Source organism: Orcinus orca, chromosome 3, assembly GCF_937001465.1.
Source record: "Orcinus orca chromosome 3, mOrcOrc1.1, whole genome shotgun sequence".
In the NCBI taxonomy this organism is placed as follows: Eukaryota; Metazoa; Chordata; class Mammalia; order Artiodactyla; family Delphinidae; genus Orcinus; species Orcinus orca.
This window is the reverse complement of record NC_064561.1, coordinates 118,704,510-118,727,106: the sequence shown is the minus strand read 5'-3', so window position 1 is coordinate 118,727,106 and position 22,597 is coordinate 118,704,510.

Genomic DNA, 22,597 nt, shown 5'->3' with positions numbered 1-22,597 from the left:
AGCTGATCAAAGAACAAAATCATATTTATCGGAAAATCTCACACTTGGGATCACTCAATGTAGTACAATAGATTAAACCTCTGGGAAAAATATATAGTCTGAATTAATTTGGGACCTCCATCCTAAAATGATTGCCATAGTGAAGTAAACGATTTGTATTTTTAAAGATTATTTTACAGCTTCTTCTATGACAACCTACCTGTTTAATTACGTAAAGATATATTCCATAAAGGTGTATCTTTACTGACACAGAAAAACTGAGAAAAACATTTTTAAAAGATGATTATATGCTCCATGTATTGCAAAAATGACAAATAATTTAACTCTTTTTCATACTCCAGTAGCAAATCTGCCTTTAAATGCCCTTACTTTTTATACATAAATTCACCTTTTAGTGCTGATTTGCTTATATTAAGATGTATTTCTATTAATAAGGTTAACAAATATTTTCTTAGAGTGCTGTTCTTCTTAAAGTATTTTCAGAATTGTTTATTTACCATTTGTTACTTTATTCTGTGTAGTCAAAAGATAAAAATGAATTAAAACTATGTAAGTTAATGACCAAATGCAGTTGACAATAGTGTCATAAGCATAAAATCCCACTATGTAATATCATGTATTTTTTTTTTAACTTGGGATTTTTTTTTTTTTTTTGGCCAGATTTGGTTCCAATTTGCAGATTTACCTCTTACTAGCTGAACTGTGAAAGGGAGGTAACAAGTACTACCTTATACATTGTTGAGGAAATTGCTGATAATAAAAATGATCATTTACTGATCATTTTATTGTGCTCACTCTCCCTGCAGGGTGTTAAGGATCATACTGTTCCTTTTCGTTCTTATGACAAACCTTTAAGGTAGGTAGCTAGGTTGTTAAATTTATTGATGAAGCACTGGAAGTTAAGAGAAGTTACGTAATATTCAAGATCACATACCTAACAAATTGCAGAAACAGGATTGGAATCTTGGTAGTCTGACTTACACACACAAAAAAAGCTGAACCACTGAAGTGCATTGTTCCTACCTATAGGGATATAGAAAATTATCTGGAATCTGATAGATTAATAGTTGATTACTTTTCTTAAATATCATTATTGCTTTGATATTCAATAAAAGACATTTGAATGATCAGAATTCAAAATTAATACTGGAGGGGCTTCCCTGGTGGCGCAGTGGTTGGGAGTCCACCTGCCGATGCAGGGGACGCGGGTTCGTGCCCCAGTCCGGGGGGGATCCCGCATGCCGCGAAGCGGCTGGGCCTGTGGGCCATGGCCGCTGGACCGGCGCGTCCGGAGCCTGTGCTCCGCGGCTGGAGAGACCGCAGCGGTGAGAGGCCCGCGGACCGCAAAAAAAAAAAAAAAAATTAATACTGGAGTTAATGAGTTTTTACTTGTCTTGGTGGTTGAAATTCTAGACCTACAATTGGCTTTGTTTATTGTTACATTGATTATCTTTGATGGCATGTACTTTTCTGTGCTTGAATTCTGACTTTAAGCCCAATACCTCCCTTCATTGTCAAATCCTCTGGAATTATACATACTTTTGACAGATTTATAATCTTTCAATTATCAGATGCTAATACAGTATATAGAATCAATTTTATTTCTGTTTGAGGTATATGTGGGTCATTTATCCTTCCATGCCCATAAGATTTCCTTAGGCTTCCTGTGCCTAGTTCATCAAACCTTCCATTCATTTGTATTATTCCCCACCCCAATTTACATCTCCACACTTCTGCTGCTTCTTTTTCATTGACTCCATACTCCTTTCCCCCCATAAAACCCTTAGAGTACAGAATATACATAATATAATTTTTATATTGCTGTAATATTACTTTAGTATTTGCCTCTGTCTCCACATTTTGCTAAAATCCTCAATAACTTTTCCCACAGGAGGATATTAGAGCCCAGATAGTTCATATAAAATGTTTCCTGAATATTCTTAGTCATTATTCAGGTATTTGTAGTCATTTTGTTCCAAGGTGAGCATAACCTTTTGTTGTCTCATGTTATGGCTCATTTTTTCTTTATAAATGCCCAGTGTATTGTGCGCAGATATGGAATCATGATGAGGTTTTGTAAACTTGAGGTGTGGGTTGTTTTCAAAAGAGTGAAAGCTATTTTGTCCTAGGGATATTCCTGGTTATCCTTGTAAGAGTGAAATGAATGCTCATTGCTAGTTTTAGTGCTCCTTAAATTATTATACCTTGAATTTTTTCTGGAATAGAGGGGGCGAACAAAGGTCAAAAGACTACTTGTTTAATCTCTGTAATGACATATTCTGTTTGTATCCATTACACACTGAAAGTTTATTCATTAAAATACACACGTTTAAGAAACATAATTGGAACAAAATTTACTATATGTATCGATATATATCTATCTGGGGTTATAAATACTTGTGTATACATAAACATACATTATATACATTTTCATATATATGTGTATATATATATATATAATATATATACAGTCACATAAATTCTACAGGAATTATATTACTATGTATTTTATATGAGAGAAAATATATTGTATATAATTCAGTTGAGTAGTTCCTTTCATTTAAAAGAACTAGATAATTAACTATATTTTTATTTGGCTTCAATTATGTGGCTAATAGCTCTAGTTTTCCATTTCCCTGTGTGCATTTGTGTATATGTGCATCTGTGGAGTCAATTTATTTATGCAATAAAGCCTAATCATAAATAGCTTTTCTGTATCACCTTTTCAATTATATCAATGCAACAGAATATATTTTGAGGGTTCATTATGATACTGGGTAGTTCTCTCTCATTTTAAAAGCAAGAACCTGAAAAACGGATCCATGTCCCTCAGTATCACATATTTCTTAATTACTTACATTGAGCATTTGGGCTTAACTTTATCATTATCCCCATAGTTTAAAAATTATAACAAAGGCCCAAACAGAGTCACTGAACTCTAGAGTTGCAGTGAACCCTACGGGTTGTTAAATCCAGATTCTTCATTTTATATATTTTAAAAGGAACTTTGTGTATATATATATATATTTTTTTATATAAAAATATAAAAAATTAGAACAAAATGCTTGACACTAAAGTGTTAGATTTTTTTAACTTTCAGAATTTTCTGTGACATTTTAAGGAGAAAGGAAAAATTATCTATTACTTAGTTTTAAGTTCCTCTTTACAATTTTATAACAGCATCACTCCTTGGGAAAGAATCTTCTAAAATGGCCTCAAGTAACCTCTACGGGATAATGGTTTATAAATACATTTTAGTTGGTTCAGTGGTAATTAGTGACACATGAGTGAAGAACCATATTTTAAGTTCATGGATACTGAGCTTAGTGAATGATGTTTTGCTTTATAAGAGTCTGTTGGGGGCTGTTATGAATAATAATGAGGAAAGAACATATATTTGCATCTACAGTGAATGCCCCCCGGGGAAGCAAGGCCTTGAGAATCCACAGTGTCCAGGTACCACTGCCTGAGTGACATCTCAGACTACGCCCCCAGCACAGCAAATCTGCAATCAGTGTGTTGCTGCAGGGATCATTACCTTTTTGACACCACTTTCATTGCTTCTTTCATTCTAAATTTCTCTGAGAATGAGTTTTATTCATTCTATAAGTATACTACAACTAGTCTTGACACTTTTTTGTCAGTAATTACAAAAGAATCAGTAGACTGGAATTTGGAGCAATTCAGATATTGTCTAACTCAAGTGTAACTCTAGCTTTTGGAGAGCTTCCTATATGAAATAGGACAAGCACACTTTCCTGCCTTGTACAGTAAGGACCAGAGAGAGCATCTGCTCCAAATCCCCTCATTTAGACAACCTTTGGACACCCTTTCTAAACCAACACCTTTCCCATCCTTCTCTATGTTCTTTCCCTGCTTATGTTCCTTCTAGCACACATCACTCCCTAACATACTATTTAATTATTAATACTCTCTCTCTGTCGTTTTCCAGTGGAATGTAAGCTTTATGAAAATAGGATTTTGTCTATTTTATTTACCTTTGTATCTTTAGTACTAGAACACTGGCTGACACATTATTGTCGGATGAATGAAGAATGATGAGATTATAAGTACTTTGAAGCTCCTTATATATATTCTCTTACAGGTCGACAATTCCAGGGCAGTGGATTTCAGCAGTTATCCCACTCTATGTGCTAGGCATTAGGATAAGTGAAGATGAATTAGAATTCCTGCCCACACAGAACTTACCAACTCATAGGACATTCTGTTAATCTGATTTTCTGGGGATGGGTTTTAAGACTGCATAACTAGAAGAGGTTCCTTTACCTACAGAGTAAGAGGCTGAATTTGAATGTCATGAAAGATACTTACCACAAATCCCATAAGAGAAGTACTTTTACGAGTTAAGCCATTGTTTGTATCAGCTGTTGTTGAATGCAAACATGTTAGCAAGGGGTGGTAATTTACTAATGCAATGGCACTTAATAATAACACATTTTCATTAAAATTTTTTTATTGAACCTACTCACTTCGAAGAGGCACAGGAGAAGATCAGGTTTGTGGAAGGCAGAGGCTAAGGGCTGAGAGAAGTCTAGGTGGAGCATAGTGTTTTGTTAGGAGTCTCAGTCTTACCAAGGAGGAGGACCTGGGTTAAGCAGCAGAAAACATGAGGCCAGAGCACCTGGTAGGCAGGCATTAAAGGGAAGGGGAAGTCAGATAAAGAAGTGAGGTTTGCCAAAGAATAATATTTATGATTTAGGACTTTCCATAGAACTGTATGGTAAATTCAGATATTAGAAATCATCTAGGTCAACTCTGCATCTATTTTTTTTTTTGGCTGTGTTGGGTCTTCATTGCTGCGTGTGGGCTTTCTCTCCTTGTGGCGAGCGGGGGCTACTCTTCATTGTGGTGCGTGGGCTTCTCATTGTGGTGGCTTCTCTTGTTGTGGAGCATGGTCTCTAGGCATGCGGGCTGCAGTAGTTGTAGCACGTAGGCTTAGTAGTTGCCAGCACGCAGGCCCTTGAGCGTGTGAGCTTCAGTAGTTGCAGTGCACGGGCTCTAGGGTGCATGGGCTTCAGTAGTTGTGGCTCACAGGCTTCGTTGCTCTGCAGCATGTGGGATCTTCCTGGACCAGGGATCAAACCTGTGTCCCCTGCATTGGCAGGTGGATTCTTAACCACTGTGCCACCAGGGAAGTCCCTCTATTTTTAAATTTATTTTTTTTTATTGAATGAAAGGTTCTTTACATTCTATAATGTTTTACAATTTTCAAAAGTTTCACACACATGATTTCATATAATCCCGTAATAACCCTTTTTTATCCCCTACTCCTATATTGCCCCTGCCCCTTCCCTTTCCACACTTTTAACCACTAGTTTGTTCTCTGTATCCGTGAGTCTGCTGTTTTGTTTTATTCACTAATTTGTTGTATTTTTTTAGACTCCACATATAAGTGATATCATACAGGATTTGTCTTTCTCTGTCTGACTTCTTAATTCAACTTGGCAAAATTTCGTTCTTTTTTATAGCTGAGTAGTATTTCATTGTGTGTGTGTGTGAGTGTGTGTGTGTGTGTATACACACCACACCACCTCTTCTTTATCCAGTCATCTGTTGATGGCCACTTTCGTTGCTTCCTTACCTTGGCAACTGTAAATAATGCTACTATGAACATTGAGGTGCAGGTATCTTTTTGAATTAAGGTTGCTGTTTTTGTCAGATATATATCCAGTACTGGAATTGGTGGGTTATATGGTAGTTCTATTTTTAGTTTTTTGAGAAACCACCGTACTGTTTTCCATAGTGGCTGCACCAATTTACATTCCCACCAACAGTGTAGGAGGATTCCCTTTTCTCCACATCCTCGCCAACATTTGTTATTTGTGTTCTTTTTGATGATAGCCATTCTGACAGGTGTGAGGTGATATGTCATTGTGGTTTTGATTTGCATTTCCCTGATGATTAACAATGTTGGGCATCTTTTCACGTGCCTGTTGGCCATCTGCATTTCCTCTTGGGAAAAATGTCTATTCAGTTCTTCTATTTTTTTTTAATCATACTGCATGGTGAATTTATTTTTATCTTGGCAAATTGTATTTTTAAAAATCCAAGTATATGCTGTATATTGAAATACACCTAAAATAAAGACACAGAAATGTTGAAAGTAAAAAGACAGAAAAAATATATACCCAGGAAATACAACCCCCCAAAAACTGGTGCCACAATATTAGTATCAGGCAAAGTACACTTTAAGATAAACACTATTAGGCACAATATGGTCACTACATTATGATGATATGAACAATCCATTAAGAAAGTATAAAAATTCTTAACCTGTATATATCTAATTATATTATCATTAAAAAGGTAAAAATGGAGAAAATTACAAGAAGGATAAATACATTCAAATAGGAGAGATGTAAACATACTTCTCTTCATATTTAAGATACTATGCAGACAAGAAATTAGTAAAGCATAAAAAATGTGAAAGCACAATTAATAGTCTTTCTCTACTGGTTCTGTCCATTTTTTAATTGAGTTTTTTTTTTAAATTTTGAGTTGTATTATTTGTTTATATTTGTTGGATATTAACCCTTTATCAGTCATAATCATTTGAAAGTATCTTCTCTCATTCAGTAAGTTGTCTTTTCATTTTGGTGATGGTTTCCTTTGCTGTGTAAAAGCTTGTAAGTTTAATTTGGTCCCATTTGTTTATTCTTGCTTTTGTTTCCATTACTCTAGGAGATGGATCCAAAAACCTATTTCTGCAATTTATGTCAAGGAGTGTTCTGCGTATGTTTTTCTCTAGCAGTTTTATAGTATCTGATCTTCCATTTAGGTCTTAATCCATTTTGAGTTTATTTTTGTATATGATGTTAGAAAATGTTTTATTTTCATTCTTTTACAAGTAGCTGTCCAGTTTTCCCAGCACCACTTATTAAAGAGACTGTCTTTTCTCCATTCTTGCCTTCTTTGTCATAGATTAATTAACCAAGTGTGTGGGTTTATTTCTGGGCTTTCTATCCTGCTCCATTGAACTATGTGTCTGTTTTTGTGCCAGTACTGTACTGTTTTGATTACTGTAGCTTTGTAGTATAGTCTGAAGCCAGGGAATATGATTCCTCCTGCTCTGTTAGTTTGGCTATTTGGGGTCTTTTGTGTTTCCATACAAATTTTAAAATTATTTGTTCTACTTCTATGAAAAATGCCATTGGTAATTTGATAGGGATTACACTGCATCTGTAGATTGCCTTGGATGGTATGGTCATTTTGACAGTATTAATTCTTCCAATCCAAGAACACAGTATATCTTTCCATCTGTTTGTGTCATATTCATTTTCTTTCATCATTGTCTTATAGTTTTCTAAGTACAGGTCTTTATCCTCCTTAGGTAGGTTATTCCTAGGTATATTATTCTTTTGGATAGGATGGTAAATGGGGTTGTTTCAACCCTGCATCTTAAATATGAAGAAAATAAGGTCTAGAGAAATATTTGGTGACTTACCTATGGTCAGTTGCTAGAACTGTGAGTATTTAATTGCTACGGTTTTATGACTGTTAAACAGCCACTTTTTTCTTTCGGTAGCAAACCCTGAGTTTGCTTAGGGATCTGCCTTACTTACATCCCCAGCTCTTGTGGAATAGTAAGCCTCATTCACAGATTCCAGGGGTGGAGCATGAGATGTCAGCCTAACCCAATCAGAATAAGCCATCTCCCTGGACACATTGAGGTCTCACTGTGACTCACACTATGTGACTCAAGTGACACATTGCTACTCCAAGTCTTTTCCTGGTCCCATGAGGAAGTGTTCTTTATTTCTAGTTGACTCAAACTTGAAAGATGAAAGACTAAAGCTGCTTCAGCCATCTTGTTGCCCCCAGGTAGAGCCTATCTGTGACTGGAGCCAAGGTTGAGGGCTTGGAGTTCAGGAGGAGGGAGGACTCAGAGCCTGGTGTCATTGTTGGAACCTCCGTACCAGGCAGTGCCTGGAACACAGCAATGCCTCCTGGACTTCCCAGTTTCCTGAGCCATTGAGCTCCTTTTTCCCCCCCTTCTTTTTATACATGCTTGGACTAAAGGTTGGGTTTGTTTGTTTTTGCAATGCAAATGTCCTCACTGATACACTGGTGGATTTCCAGTTCAGTTCTTACTTGTTTGGTGTTTGAATGTGTTTCTTGAACCCTGAGATAAGGGCGGTCACATAGGTGAGTGTGTCTGTTTGGTATAATTTGGTGGAACTAGTTTTAGTTCTAATGATACGACCCCCAAAATTTAGTATAGTACAGAGGTTAATAATACCAAGTTTAGAGTAGAAAACCAGGAACTCAAATCCCCTTTCTACTTCTAGAATCTTCAGTAATTTCCTGAAACTCACTTCTTTCTAGCTCTTTCAGACACACAGTAAAGATGATATTTATCCTTGCCTGGTGGGATCCTTGTGAAGATTAAGTGAGATTACATGCCTATAGCATGTAACAGAGCACAGCACATGGTAAACAGTCAGAAGTATGCTATGGTGATTAATATTATGTTAACAATTGTTTAGTAATTGCTAGCTAAATGACAAGTTGAAAGATTGTTTTTATTTGGGATCAGGGGCTTCCCTGGTGGTGCAGTGGATAAGAATCTGCCTGCCAGTGCAGGGGACACAGTTTTGATCCCTGGTCTGGGAAGATCCCACATGCCGTGGAGCCACTAAGCCCGTGTGCCACAACTACTGAGCCTGCACTCTAGAGCCTGTGAGCCACAACTACTGAGCCCATGTGCTGCAACTACTGAAGCCCGTGCACCTAGAGCCCGTGCTCCGCAGCAAGAGAAACCACTGCAATAAGAAACCCACGCACTGCAACAAAGAGTAGCTCCCGCTCGCCACAACTAAAGCCCATGCACAGTGACGAAGACCCAGCACAGCCATAAATAAAATCGATCAATTAATTAAAAATTGGGATTAGAAGAATTGACTTTATTCTCTCCTTCAAAGATTTTATTTTTTAATTCTCATTCTGGTCCTTCTCCAATGTTGTAACCTTTATTTGGGCAATTTTTTTTAGGCTCTCATTTTCTCATATTGTTCTCAAAAGACCCTTTTGGGATTTTATGTCCATCCTTGATTTCCTTCTGCATGGCCAGACTATTTAATGGACAGCCTGCCTGCTAATAAAACATGCTCAGAGAAACTGTGTCTATTCCATCTATTTTTATTTCCAACTTGTTCTTATACAGTCTCTAACGATGCTACTTGCAAGTTTTATTTTCAGAGATCCCAATAATTGTTTTTTTGGCCTAATAAATACCATTTTATGCTTCTGAAATATATGTTAGAACAGGTAGAAAAATAGATTTCTACTGTGTTTTCAGTTATGTTATCTTCACAAGGTAAAGTTAAAACTCCTTTTGCATTGATAGAACAATTTCATATATATATTTTTTGTATTTAAGGTTTATCCTCATTTTTGGTAATTATATATTCGGGGGTTTGGAATTCTCTGGTTATGTGTTAACTATCTCTCATCACTTTGTGTTAGCATGTACCAAAAGCATGATTTTAAGTTAGAATGGACCACATGCTGAGGAGAATGGGATAACCTAGGCAGTGAGAATTTAATAAGTAGAGTAACCTGGGACTCTCCTTTATTCTCCTTACTGGGTGATTAATGAGAATCTGTGTATATAAGGTAATCCTAAGGCAAGATTTTCCAATTACTTTTCTTTTGTTCTACATAATAAAATTTTGTGTGTGTAACTGATGTTTTTTCATATCCCACCAAAACTCCAATAATGAATTATTTTTTTATTTTTTTTTTTATAAATTTATTTTATTTATTTTTGGTTGCGTTTGGGTCTTCATTGCTGCGTGCAGGCTTTCTCTAGTTGTGGCGAGCAGGGGGTACTCTTAGTGGTGGCACGCACGGGCTTCTCATCACGGTGGCTTCTCTTGTTGAGGAGCATGGGCTCTAGGCGAGCAGGCTCAGTAGCTGTGGCTCCCGGACTCTAGAGCACAGGCTCAGTAGTTGTGGCACACGGGCTTAGTTGCTCCGCGACATGTGAGATCTTCCCAGACCAGGACTCGAACCCGTGTCCCCTGCAGTGGCAGGCAGATTCTTAACCATTGTGCCACCAGGGAAACCCTGTAGAATTATTTTGAAGAAAATTATATTATGTATAGGTCTTCAAACAGAACAGCTTCTACTGTACTCTAGGGTCTGAGCTCCTAGGACCTAAATAAAAGCCTACAACTGATTCAGAATTCAAGAATATTTTTTAGAGCATAGGCAAACTAGTGGACCCGACAGCACTTCTATCAACTAGAGTCTTGAGTGGGCCACTTGGGTAAAAGCCCATTAAATGTTTTTGTCAGTGATACATGAAAACATAATTTTTTAGGATAAAAAATTCTCTGAATCAATGTGATCCAGTAGCTTGAATGACAGATTTTTATGAATTTAGTGCAATCTAGTTTGGGAATTAAAATGGTGACATCCATAGTTGTACAGATTTATCCTCTAGTAAATTTCTCATTAGCATAAATGGAATGTCTGAAAGGGGAAAGTATACTTAAGTAGTCTGGTTTCTTCCCACAACCAGAGTAAGTTTATCTGTCAGGGTCTTAGCTGCAGAAAATAAAATCCATTCTAGATGGTTTAAAATCAAGGGATTATTATGACTCATATAATCATTGGTAGACCTGTTGAAAGAGACACTGGGAGTTTTCAGGAATAGATTCCCAAACTGTATAGCAGAGCTGGACTGCAAAGGGAGCAGACAACTCTTCAGGAACCCAGGAAGCTATTGCCACAACTGTCGACTCCAGCCCCCTGTACTTCTGCCACTATCTGTACCAGAGAACTGTATGCCGTATACCCTCCTCCTCTCCTCCTATGAAACTCAGCTTAGATTCAGAGTCTCCTGGGATTACATCTGATTGACAGGACCTAAATTGTTTGGAATGTTAGCTGCAAAGGAATCTGGGAAATCTAGCCCTTGGCCTTCAAGCCACTGCAGATGGGAAGGCAGGTAGAAGAGGATTGGAATGACTGCTGAGTGAGCCAGCTACAGCGTCTGCCACGTTGGACTGGAGGTGCACATAGTTTAATAATTTAAGAATCTGATGTGTGACATCCTTAGGAGCAGATAATTCAGATTAAATTCCTGATGTGTGGGTAGTAAATATCTGATGATTTGGCTGAGGTGCATAGAGGCAAGGGAGACAGATGGGAAGGAACAGGAAGGGATTAACAGAAGCCATGATCCTAAGATCAGACAGATTCATGTTGGTGAGATCTTTAGATTCTTCAGTTTCCTTATATCCCTATTTCTGCCCTGCTTTCTTCATGAGCAGTCGCTTACATAAAACATCTTCTTGACTTTATCTCTTTATCTTGCTCATTCAACCTCTTAGCAGAGGACAGAAGCCACTTACCTCCTTGGACAAGACAGAAAGCTTTTGTCTGTGAGTGAGGAATAGTTATCTCTGTGGCCCTTTCATTTTCTATATAACTAGCATCAATTGCACCATTAAATACATTGCCATCACCACTACACAAGAAGAGGGTTAAACTGGTTCCTTACCAGAGGTGTGCACTTCATGCATTTGGAGCTTTCTTTGCAGAGATTCGTGCTACTACCAGGAATGTCTGCTTGGGGAATGCTCAAAAACTGGTGGGATTTGGCATTGGTTCAACTACAGGGACCGGAATGTGAGATTTTAGCAAACATCTTATGGCCCTGTACCAAGCTCTTAGTTCCCCAGCCCTGCTGAATTAGCTGCTTCTTTCCTCTGCTCTAGTGGCAGCATCTGGACAGGTTCTTCAAGATGAGGAGCATCTGTTCCCACCCTTGAATTTTTAGTTTCTCCCTAAAACTCAGACCCAAAGCCTAGTGCACAGCTGAGCCCATCAGCAAGCTGTGTGTCTGAATGGCAAATTGGGGTATGAGTACCCACTTTCTGAGCTGTTTTTCAGCCTCTCTCCTAGTCATGTTGCACACTTGGTCCATTGTCTGTGTCTCCCTAAGACTGGCTCTCTGCAGGCAGGGAAGCATTTTGAAAGCACTGAGTTCTTTTAGAGCTTTCTTTTGGTGCTCTTTTGATTCTAATTATCTTTAAGTATGAGAAACTGAGATATCATGATCAAGATTGGAAAAGCCACCCTCGTCCCCCTCCCAACACTGCAAGTATTGGGAGACATATTTTTAGGCTTCATTGGAGTGTTTGGAACAAGTATTTTCAAAGAAATATCTAGTAGCCCTTAGTAGAGGGCTTCTGAGCATTTTTGTTTCCCTTATAAAATAGACAAACTAATAGGAAAGCTATGTCAATTGTTACTTCAAAAATTCTGAATCCTCTGTGATTTTTTTTTTTTTGTAAGATACCAGGCATTATCAAAGGTCTACAAAATAGGCTGTTACCTCACCCACACGGATGACCTTGTCCTTTTAAACAATTCAGCACAGTTGGCTGGGTGAGCCAATCCTATTAATGTCTGCTATCTGGTAGAAAGTAAATGGTCATTTCAGTCTAGTAAAGGACAATAGTTATCTTCTAATAGGAACAGGCAATATTAAATGTTGGCTTTAACTGTGGAAGTGTCAACTGTATGTCAATTGGACAAATGCTTTTCCAAGTGAAAGGAAAATTCAGATGGTTAGAAATGTTTCCTTTTTTAGAATCATTGTCCTCAAGTTAATAAAATTTAAATTCAATAAATAGATTTTCACATGAATGTAATGCTGAAAGTGTTTGTCTAACACTTGACCATTATCAACTTTAATGGCATTTATAACAAATATGCATTAATTAAAATGTTATGCAACAATAATTTTTTTGTGTCTATTAGTGTTAACTGAATTTCTTTGAAATAAATAGCCTTCGTAGAGGAAGGTTGGAGGTTTTATTTACTGTAGTAGGATGCCATCAGTGTAGTAAAAAGCCTACAGATTTTGAAATTCTGAATCCCATTGTTTGGGGAAATTTGGGCAAACATTCTGCATCTGTTTCATCATAGGTAATATGAGGATAATTATTCTGAAATTAAAAATTTATTGGGGAATTAAATACAGTCATTGATTTACTTAGTAACAACTTTTTGGGTACCTACTTAGTGCCAGGCACTAAGCTATTATTCTGAAACAAGACTCATTATTGCCATTAAGAAGCTGTAATCTAGAGTATGAAAAAGCACTTTGGATGTATAAAAGATGTTAATCAAATACATGTAGTTACTACTAAAAATGTGAAGATGAAGTAGTTATCTATTTTATCTTTGAGATAAAATATTCAGTGCTCTAGTCTTAGTCTTAAAAATACCTTAAAGAGCACCTTGTCAATGTTAGACCAGTTTGGACAGTATCTGCTCTCAAAGAAAATCTCTACTTTTCAGAGAATCTATCAAAAATAACTACAATAATAGTATCTGTCTAATCCTAACTGTCACGTGATTCAAGCAAAGCCTTTACTGTCTCACCAATAACTAATTTCCAACAAGGCAACTCACTAGTTTTGCTAGTCATAGCCTGATTCAGCTTTTGTAGTGCCTGAAGCATATGCAAACATGGGGGTCTCTTTAAGAAAGCAAATCCAGTATCAAAAATACAAAATTAGGTTCAAATGTAACAGATTTAGAATAAAATAATAAATCGAATGACAAATATTTAAAAAGACATCAGATACCACAAACATCACAAAATTCAAAAATAATGCTTTATTAATTAATTTTCTCTAAAAGTTAGGATTTTTTTTCTATAATTTTGGCAGCCTACTCCTTGATCACCTCTCCATATGGCAATAATTTTTTAATATCACTTTCTATAGAGACAGTAGAATTCAATCTTTTGTCAAACATGGCTAATTGAAAACTGCTTTTTTTTTTTTTTTTTTTTTTTGCGGTATGCGGGCCTCTCACTGTTGTGGCCTCTCCCGTTGTGGAGCACAGGCTCCGGATGCGCAGGCCCAGCGGCCATGGCTCAGGGGCCCAGCCGCTCCGCGGAATGTGAGATCTTCCCGGACCGGGGCAGGAACCCGTGTCCCCTGCATCGGCAGGCGGACTCTCAACCACTGTGCCACCAGGGAAGCCCGAAAACTGCTTTTTGTTAATTTAGAAATGTTTCTTTCAACTTCATAGCTCTCTACTGAGGTTGTCATATACATTTTTAGGATTCCTATCAAATTGGGGAAACTTCTATCAAGTGTCTTTGATACACGAATTATACAGTTTGGAAGAATTTTCTCTGGTCCAGTCCATTTCAAACCACCTTTCTCTTCAACTGCTCGTACCGTCCAGCCACTAGAATAGAAGTTGATATTCTGATCCAATCTCAGGTCCTGGGCCTACGTGTCATGGAGCTGGATGAGCTGGCAGAACTAGGGGTAAATGTGTTCCTGAAACCATTCCTACACTGGATGGTCAGCGATAACTTAACCATATGGGTAAATAACTGAAACTATATATCTCATTAAACCCAAATCCCCATGTACTCCCCAAATCCCCATGACCTCCCACATGAATGGAAGGGAAGCATAATACAAGTAAGAGTAGAATGAGATACATACTTATGTGTACAGCATCCCATGTTTTTTGTTTTTTTGTTTTTGTTTTTTGCGGTATGCGGGCCTCTCGCTGTTGTGGCCTCTCCCGTTGCGGAGCACAGGCTCCGGACGCGCAGGCTCAGCGACCATGGTTCACGGGCCCAGCCGCTCCGCGGCATGTGGGATCTTCCCGGACCGGGGCACGAATCCATGTCCCCTGCATCGGCAGGCGGACTCTCAACCAGTGTGCCACTAGGGAAGCCCGTATCCTATGTTTTTAAATATAAAAAAATCCAATGACTTTGTGAACGTACTGCTGGAACTCCTCCAAGAACTGTGGAAGCGGCCTCTGCAAGTGAGAAGGGCCTAAGATTATGCTTCAATATTTCATGGTGAAGTTGCCTTTGGACCTAACATAGCTCTTTCCTTATACAGCAGAATATTTATCGGATGGATGTTATCCTTGCAACAGTATTATAAAATGGTAGTATTTTAATGGGAGAGTCATATGGTTCCATTTCCCTGAATAGGCCCTTTATCTATTTCAAATATTGTCTTTATCAGCTACTAATTTGTTTTGAACCATTGGTTCTTAATTTATTCATGCAGATAACCAACGAATGTCACCTATGCAAGATAGTGTGCTAACTCTGCAGAGGATGAGAGGTGGAGAAGAGTTATTTGCTGCCCTTCAGGGGTTGTGGGCCGGTTTTTAATAGAGAGTGCAGAATTAGTAAATTGATGTTCCTTGGAATTCCAGCTTTTATCTGATATTTTACAAACTAATGCAGAAAAATCTCTGCTTTCTCAAATGTCTCTTAGTATTTTTCTTTCTCAAAGTTGCAGTGGTACAGTTCTCATATTCCCCAACACTCTAACATTCTCTGTATTTAAGTGGCTAAGCCACTTCCTACCACCAGTATGCAGATTCCAGAGGTTGTCTGTCTCTGTTCCATGTAGCTTTATAGTTAGATGTTTATAGTCATGTCCCTTGGCAGAGATTGATGAAGAACAAAAATCTTTGAACATTGCCAATGGTCTTGAAAGGCTGTCTCGTTACTAGATACATGAGATTATCAAAGCACCTCATTTCCTTGAGTTGTTTTTTTTCTAGCATTCTCCCCATGGTGAAGATATTTCCTTTCACATTCGTTTTAGATGTAATGGTAATCATTCTGTGTCTTCTGGCATGTGAGTTGGTGAAACAGAGATGCTGACTGATAAATCGTTGATAATTTCTATCAAGTATCACTGTATTTCATTTCTGAGATCCCGTTCCTGCAGAGGGGCTATTTTGATTTTGTTAATTTAGTGATTTGTGTGGAATGAGGTCATGATATATGTGGCATACATTTTCTCTTTCTTTTAATTAATTAATTATTTATTTAAAAAATTTTTATTTATATTGGAGTATAGTTGATTAACAATGTTGTGTTAGTTGCGGAGCACAGGCTCCGGACGCGCAGGCTCAGCGGCCATGGCTCACGGGCCCAGCCGCTCCGCGGCATGTGGGATCTCTCAAGTGTTCCTTCAGGTGTATAGCGAAGAGTACTTCAGTTAAGAATTACGCTATTCATCTGAGGAACTAGCATTGTAAGAATGAAAAGAATCCCTCTGCACTAAGAAAATCAGAGGCCTGGGATGAACTTGGGAGGAACCCATGGTACTGGGCCTGTTTATCTTCTAATTAATCAAGATAAATTAAAAACAGTATTTTTGTGTTTAAAGAAAGCATCAGAACAATTTTCCAAGTTACCCATTCCAGTTTATAACAATTCTCACTCTCAGGCTGTTGTTTCATTTGTAATAAAATGGCCCAATAGTGAGTTTTGGAAAGTAATGTAGGTGGCTCATAACAAGAGTTCTCCAAAGTGTACCATGAATTAAAACAATGATATTGAGGCTTGGAGTTTGGAAAGCCTCCAATAGCTAACAGGGGAAATGAGGTGAAGAACTCAGCTTTGTAAAGGATTCCTATTAAGGCCCTGGAAACTCACAAATTTGTGAGAATTCATTGAGTCTCTCTAATATCAGGGGCAACTATACTTCTATGTCTCAGAAGTGCTTTCTTCCTCATTCAAATCTCTCTGCTACCCTTTGATGAAATGTTTTATTTTGTAGGCACTTATGTTTTCATTCAACATACTTTTTCATTGTCCCTAACAATGTCCAAGATAAAACACTAAGGATCCAGAGATGAGCAAAGATTCACAGTCCCTGGCCTAGAGGAACCCAGTCTAGGAAATGATAAGCATGAGAATATGTGGTGAAATTATGCCCATACTGGGTGAAGCGAATCAAAAGGTATCACTAAATAAGGGAGAAATGCAGGCGTTTTACCCACTCTTACTATAATGGCACTTTTAAGCAGCTTTTCACATTACAAAATAGAATACCAAACCTCCCAAGGAAGTACGTTCCATTAGATTACATCTCCAAAGTCTAGAACAACCCAAATCCAATAAATGGATACCTGAATGGGAAGACTCATGAAAGTTATTCCTTCTAGCTAAAGTTTCTTTCAAAGTCAGATTTCCCACTTTTACTAATTGACTTATAGGAAGTAAATTCTTGGTAGTGTTATAATGAATTGTCCCTCTTTTCTTCCATTTATCAACACTTCAGAAATAATGAGATCCAGTCTCAAAGTCTTGCACACTTATCTGTGCAAGCAGGAACAATTAATTATTCAAAATGTAAAGTCTGGAATCCATTTAAAATTGTAATCTGGTCAGTAGGTAATGAATAGCAGTAGAAATTTCAAAAGTGTTTTCAGACATTCTGAATGAGACTGGACCAGACTTGAGAATTGTGTATAGAATGGTGATTCTCGCTCTTTTCACAATATATCATAGGCAAAGTGTGGATCCTCTTAGAAGAATGCACACACACAGTTTTAGGGGTTTCACTGAAACCTTTAAATGGAGTCTCCATCAGTTTTTTGGACCTTTCCTTGTCTTGGACTAACTTGGACTAGTGCTTCTTTCCTCAAGAATCCACATGGCACGTAATTACTGTAGGAATACAAGGAACACTTGAGAGTAATGGAATCGCATAAGCTAAATGTTTCTGAGTTTCCTAAAGTTTTGGGGTTTGGCCTTAATAAAATCAACTCCTACAGTTCCAGTGCCACTCTCTTCCCATGGCCTGGTCAAGGCTTGCCTTGGCTATCTGAATAGCCTGTTAGCTATTTAATCTGTCACTATTCCCATACCTCCCACCCCTCTGCCATACTAGATGCCAGAGTGGTTGGACTAAAACATGCATCTCATGATTGAAAACCTTCATTGGTTCCTGAAACCCATATGTTCAAGCCCTGCATCATGGAATTGAATACCTTAATCATTTTGCCCCTGGATATCTCTCCAGCCTCATGTCCCCAAGCTCCATTTTCTACTTCTTTAACAGATGCTCAATTGTTAAATTCCATTATGGCAGGACACACAAAAAAATCATGGTTTATATCTCCATTCTTTGCCTTTTTGCTTGGAATATACTTTTATCTCTTGCTCTCCTTGTGAACTGTTTCTCATTCTATAAAATTCGATGCAGAGGTCAATTCCCCCAAGAAGCTCTCCCAGACAGCACCAATTACTTTCCCTCTGATTCATGGTATCTTGAATGGAATTCTATTGATGCTTTTATTATATCATATTTAAATCTTATTGTTCACTTACTTGAATCACCAACTAGATTCCTGTGAGCATTAATTTTTTGGTTTTATAGCCCAGTACCATGGCATGCTGTGCAAGGTAGTTGAATTGAGAAGTGCAGTGTCATTCTGTTGCAATTTTTTAAAAATCCATTTTATTTTTAGTAATAACTATTTTGTCTGCAGAAGAAAGGATGAGTAGTATTTTAATGAGTTGTCTGTTACGGCGTTTAAGTAGTAATATAGCAATAGTTTTAAAATCATCCAAAGCCAGTGTTATGAAGTGAGTCCTGAGAAGAGAAGATCAGGGATAAAGTAATGGTAGAGCCAGCCCTAAAATATTGGCAGAAAGAGTAGGAAAAACACGTAACATATAGGTGAGCACCTTGGTGCAATAATTGACAAATATTTCTAAATATCATCTGGAGGCTGACCTCAGACTCCCAAGATCAATTTGAAGTGCAGAAAGTTAGAGAACAAATGGTATGACTTTTATCCCAAAGATTTGACCTACTGGAGCTGGCAATATCATTTCAAAATAATCTTTGAGGCATTTTTGTAATTTAGTTGTTCTAATTAGTAACTATCTACATGTAGAATTAGATCAGTATTATTACTCTAATTTTAAAAGCTCTCCTTTGTCTTCTAAGTATTTCTCATTTATTTATTCATCCTGTATCATTGATTTCAAGAGGTATTTTTTCCTTGAAACGTAGCAGTTACTTAAAAAAAAAACTTTCCTTCTGTAAAAAAGTCATTCTTGATATTGCTGAGTAAATATCTTTCTAATGTTATAATTATAGGACAGATACTACTTTATTTTGTAGTTAATTAAACCTTTATTTTGACCTTTTCATGTTTCCTTGGGATATTTTTCTTTACACATTGTTATTTTAAGGATAGCAATATACCAGTTTATTAAAAATTTTAGTCCAAATCAGAAAACAACCAGAGCAGAAGAAGAAATGTGATGATGGTGTGTTAGAAAGGCACTTGTTTCTATTCAATATTTTGTTTTTAATAATAATCTTGTTATGTTTTCTCAGTATTATGTTATTATTTGACTCAACAACTGCATAAATATATCACTACATATAGAAGTAGAATTTATACTCTCTAAAATTTGACTTGGATAAACCTATTATTTTCAATTGGAAATAAGGTTAGTAATGACAAATAAAATATGATTATAGAATAAATATGAGGGAAGTGAAAGAATAAGACTTGTGGAGGTTCTGCTGACTAGGAGAGCAGGTTAACTTTTGGAATGGGGCATCAAAATGATTATTAGCTTAGACGATTTGAGCATGTGTGTATACAGATGTATGTATATAGGAATATGTATGTATATGTGTGATTATACATTATTTTATATGTACAAATAATATATATTATACATAAATATTTATATAACATAACACATAAATTATCTATTTTATATGGTAAATAATATACATTAATATCAGCATGTTATACATATTTTATATAGTATATATATAAAAAACAAATATAACAATAAAATATCTTTTTTTGAATTTTATTTTATTATCCAGCAGTTTCTTATTACTTATCTATTTTATACATATTAGTGTATATATGTCAATCTCAGTCTCCCAATTCATCCCACCCCCACCTCCCCACCCTGCCTTCCCCCCGCCTTGGTGTCCATATGTTTGTTCTCTACATTGTGTCTCTATATCTGCCTTGCAAACCGGTTCATCTGTACCAGTTTTGAGCTTCCACATATATGCGTTAATATACGATATTTGTTTTTCTCTTTCTGACTCTGTATGACTGTCTCTATGTAAAATAAATGTGTGTATATATATATTTATTTATTTATTTCCAGGAACATAACTAGTGTAGTCATTAAGCTTTATGTGTGTGGAAGCTATTTTTAAAAAATTAAAGAAATCAAAGCATGCATTATGTCTTTAAATAATGCACTTGAACTGTAGTTACTTGATTCATCAGTTTAAGTAGTGCTTATTGATCCCTTGCTATAAAATGTGGGCGAATCAGGGCACTAAACCTTTTTCCCACCTTCTTTCTACCACTCCATATCCCATTTTTTGTTAGTTAAGTTATTTCTGCATCTCAAAATTTCTAAGGTTACGCTTTGATTTGCCCGTGGAAACATGGCCCAAAGCAAAAGCTATTTTACTTTATATGAGTGTTTTTCTCATACTATACAATATTTTCTTCCAGAGCAGAAGAAAATCTATTGCTTATAGCAAAAACAGGTAAAAGTCCTGAAACAAAATACATGAAAATAATCACTTCATAATACCAGGGCGTCAAACATGGTAACAGCTTCATAAAAAGCCAGGTTCTTAGAGGCCTCTGGAAATATTAGTGTTACTGACCTGTAAAGTATTTATTTACCCCATGAATGGCAGCAGGTCCTTTGTCCTCTGAGGGTGGGTTGTCAACCAATATATCTTTGAATCAATACCATTTTGAAGGAGTCACCAAGCTCATTTATCCTTTGTCTTCTCCATACAGATTGCCAGCTAGGCAGACAGCAAGAGTGTAATCCCATGTTTCTTAAAGTGAAATAGTTTGTAGAGAATTCTAGATCACTCTAATTACTATCACTCTAACTTAAACGTAATGGCAGATTGCCTTTAATTCGGAGTCAGATGATGTAAAGGGATTTGAAAAACGAAACAAGATTTTAATCCAGTGTGTTCGCAGAAGGTTGAATTGACAGTCACATGGGCAGAAGCAGGGGCAAACTTTGAGTAAAACTGATAGAAATAATATATCTTAATTTCCATTTTCCCATAATTGTGATTGTCATGCTGATTAATCATAGACCATGTCATGAGTATCTCAAGATTAGGGACAGGTAAAATTAGAATAATGCCTTTGATCAAAAACTGTGTGTTAATGGCTGTACATGGAATCGATCCTCTTAGACCATCTCTTGTCACACAGGAAGAAGGTTCATGCTTGATCCTCTTGAGCCCTGTTTTGTTGAAGCATCTACTTCCATTGGCTCTGACAGGAGCACTTTCCTAATGGAATTTCACTTTCCCTTTTTCCCTTCTAATTATTATTCAGAATGTTTCCATCCTTCTCTTAGCTACCTGCACTGGAGCAGAGCTGTGTTCAGTGATTTCTCCAGAGACAAAGCTCAGCTGGCAACTCACAGTAGTCAACACAGATGTGACAAGAAGTTATCTAAGAATTTGAAACTATAAACAAGAAGAAATGTATACCCAAGCAGCTTAAGCAAAGAGGTTATCCATGTAAATAACTTTCCTGATGCTTCAAAGACCTCCCAGAGAAGGAGCTTTTATTATCTTGAACACACTGGGTGCTTAAACTTTGCATCTTGATACTACTAATGATTGTTGTAGCTCTGCCTCTTTAAAAGGAAATACAATGTAGTAATTGTAGTCATCTAGCTGCTGAATTGTGTGGCCTTGCAAATTTTCTTAGCTGGTTATTCAGTGTTCCTTAACGTTAGCTGCACATAGAATAACATGGGGAGTTTTGTTGTTTTTTTTTTTTTTTTGCGGTACGCGGCCTCTCACTGTTGTGGCCTCTCCCGTTGCAGAGCACAGGCTCCGGACGCGCAGGCTCAGCGGCCATGGCTCACGGGCCTCGCCGCTCCGCGGCATGTGGGATCTTCCCGGACTGGGGCACGAACCCGTGTTCCCCGCATCGGCAGGCGGACTCTCAACCACTGCGCCACCAGGGAAGCCCAACATGGGGAGTTTTGAAATATTGATGCCTGGATCCCATCATCAGAAATTCTAATTTACGTAGGCCAGTGTGTATCCTGAGCCTTGGGATTTTTAAAACCGCCCAGGTGATACGTACCTGCAGCCAAGGTTGAAAATCATTGTCTAAATTGTGTTAGCTGGCATATACTGAGTGCTTATTTTGTTCCAACCCTGTGCTAAATGCATTACACATGGCATCTTGTTTGCTCAGCAAAACAACTCTCTGAAGTTGCAAATATGTGATACCTCCATTTGACAGATGAGAACACTAAACTCAGGCTAAGTGAATTTCTCAAAGTTACATACATGTATGGTGAGTAGCAGAGAAAGGATTGGAACCATGTCTGCCCACAATCCTGTACTGTTGACCATCCTCATTGGTGGAAGTTTTGAGGCCAAGATAGAAGAAATGGCTTATTACAGGTTAAGTATGTGGTAAGGGCAGTTTCCTCACAGGGCAGGAGATTGAGCTGGCCAATGTTTTCCACACCCTCTCCAGCATTTATTGTTTGTGGACTTTTTGATGATGGCCATTCTGACCGGTGTGAGGTGGTACTTCATTGTAGTTTCCATTTGTTTTCTCTAATAATTAGCGATGTTCAGCATCTTTTCATGTGCTTTTTGGCCATCTATATGTCTTCTTTGGAGAAATGTCTATTTAGGTCTTCTGACCATTTTTTTGATCCTCCAGCCCATTTTTAAACATTTAGCAGCACACCACTGCTTAA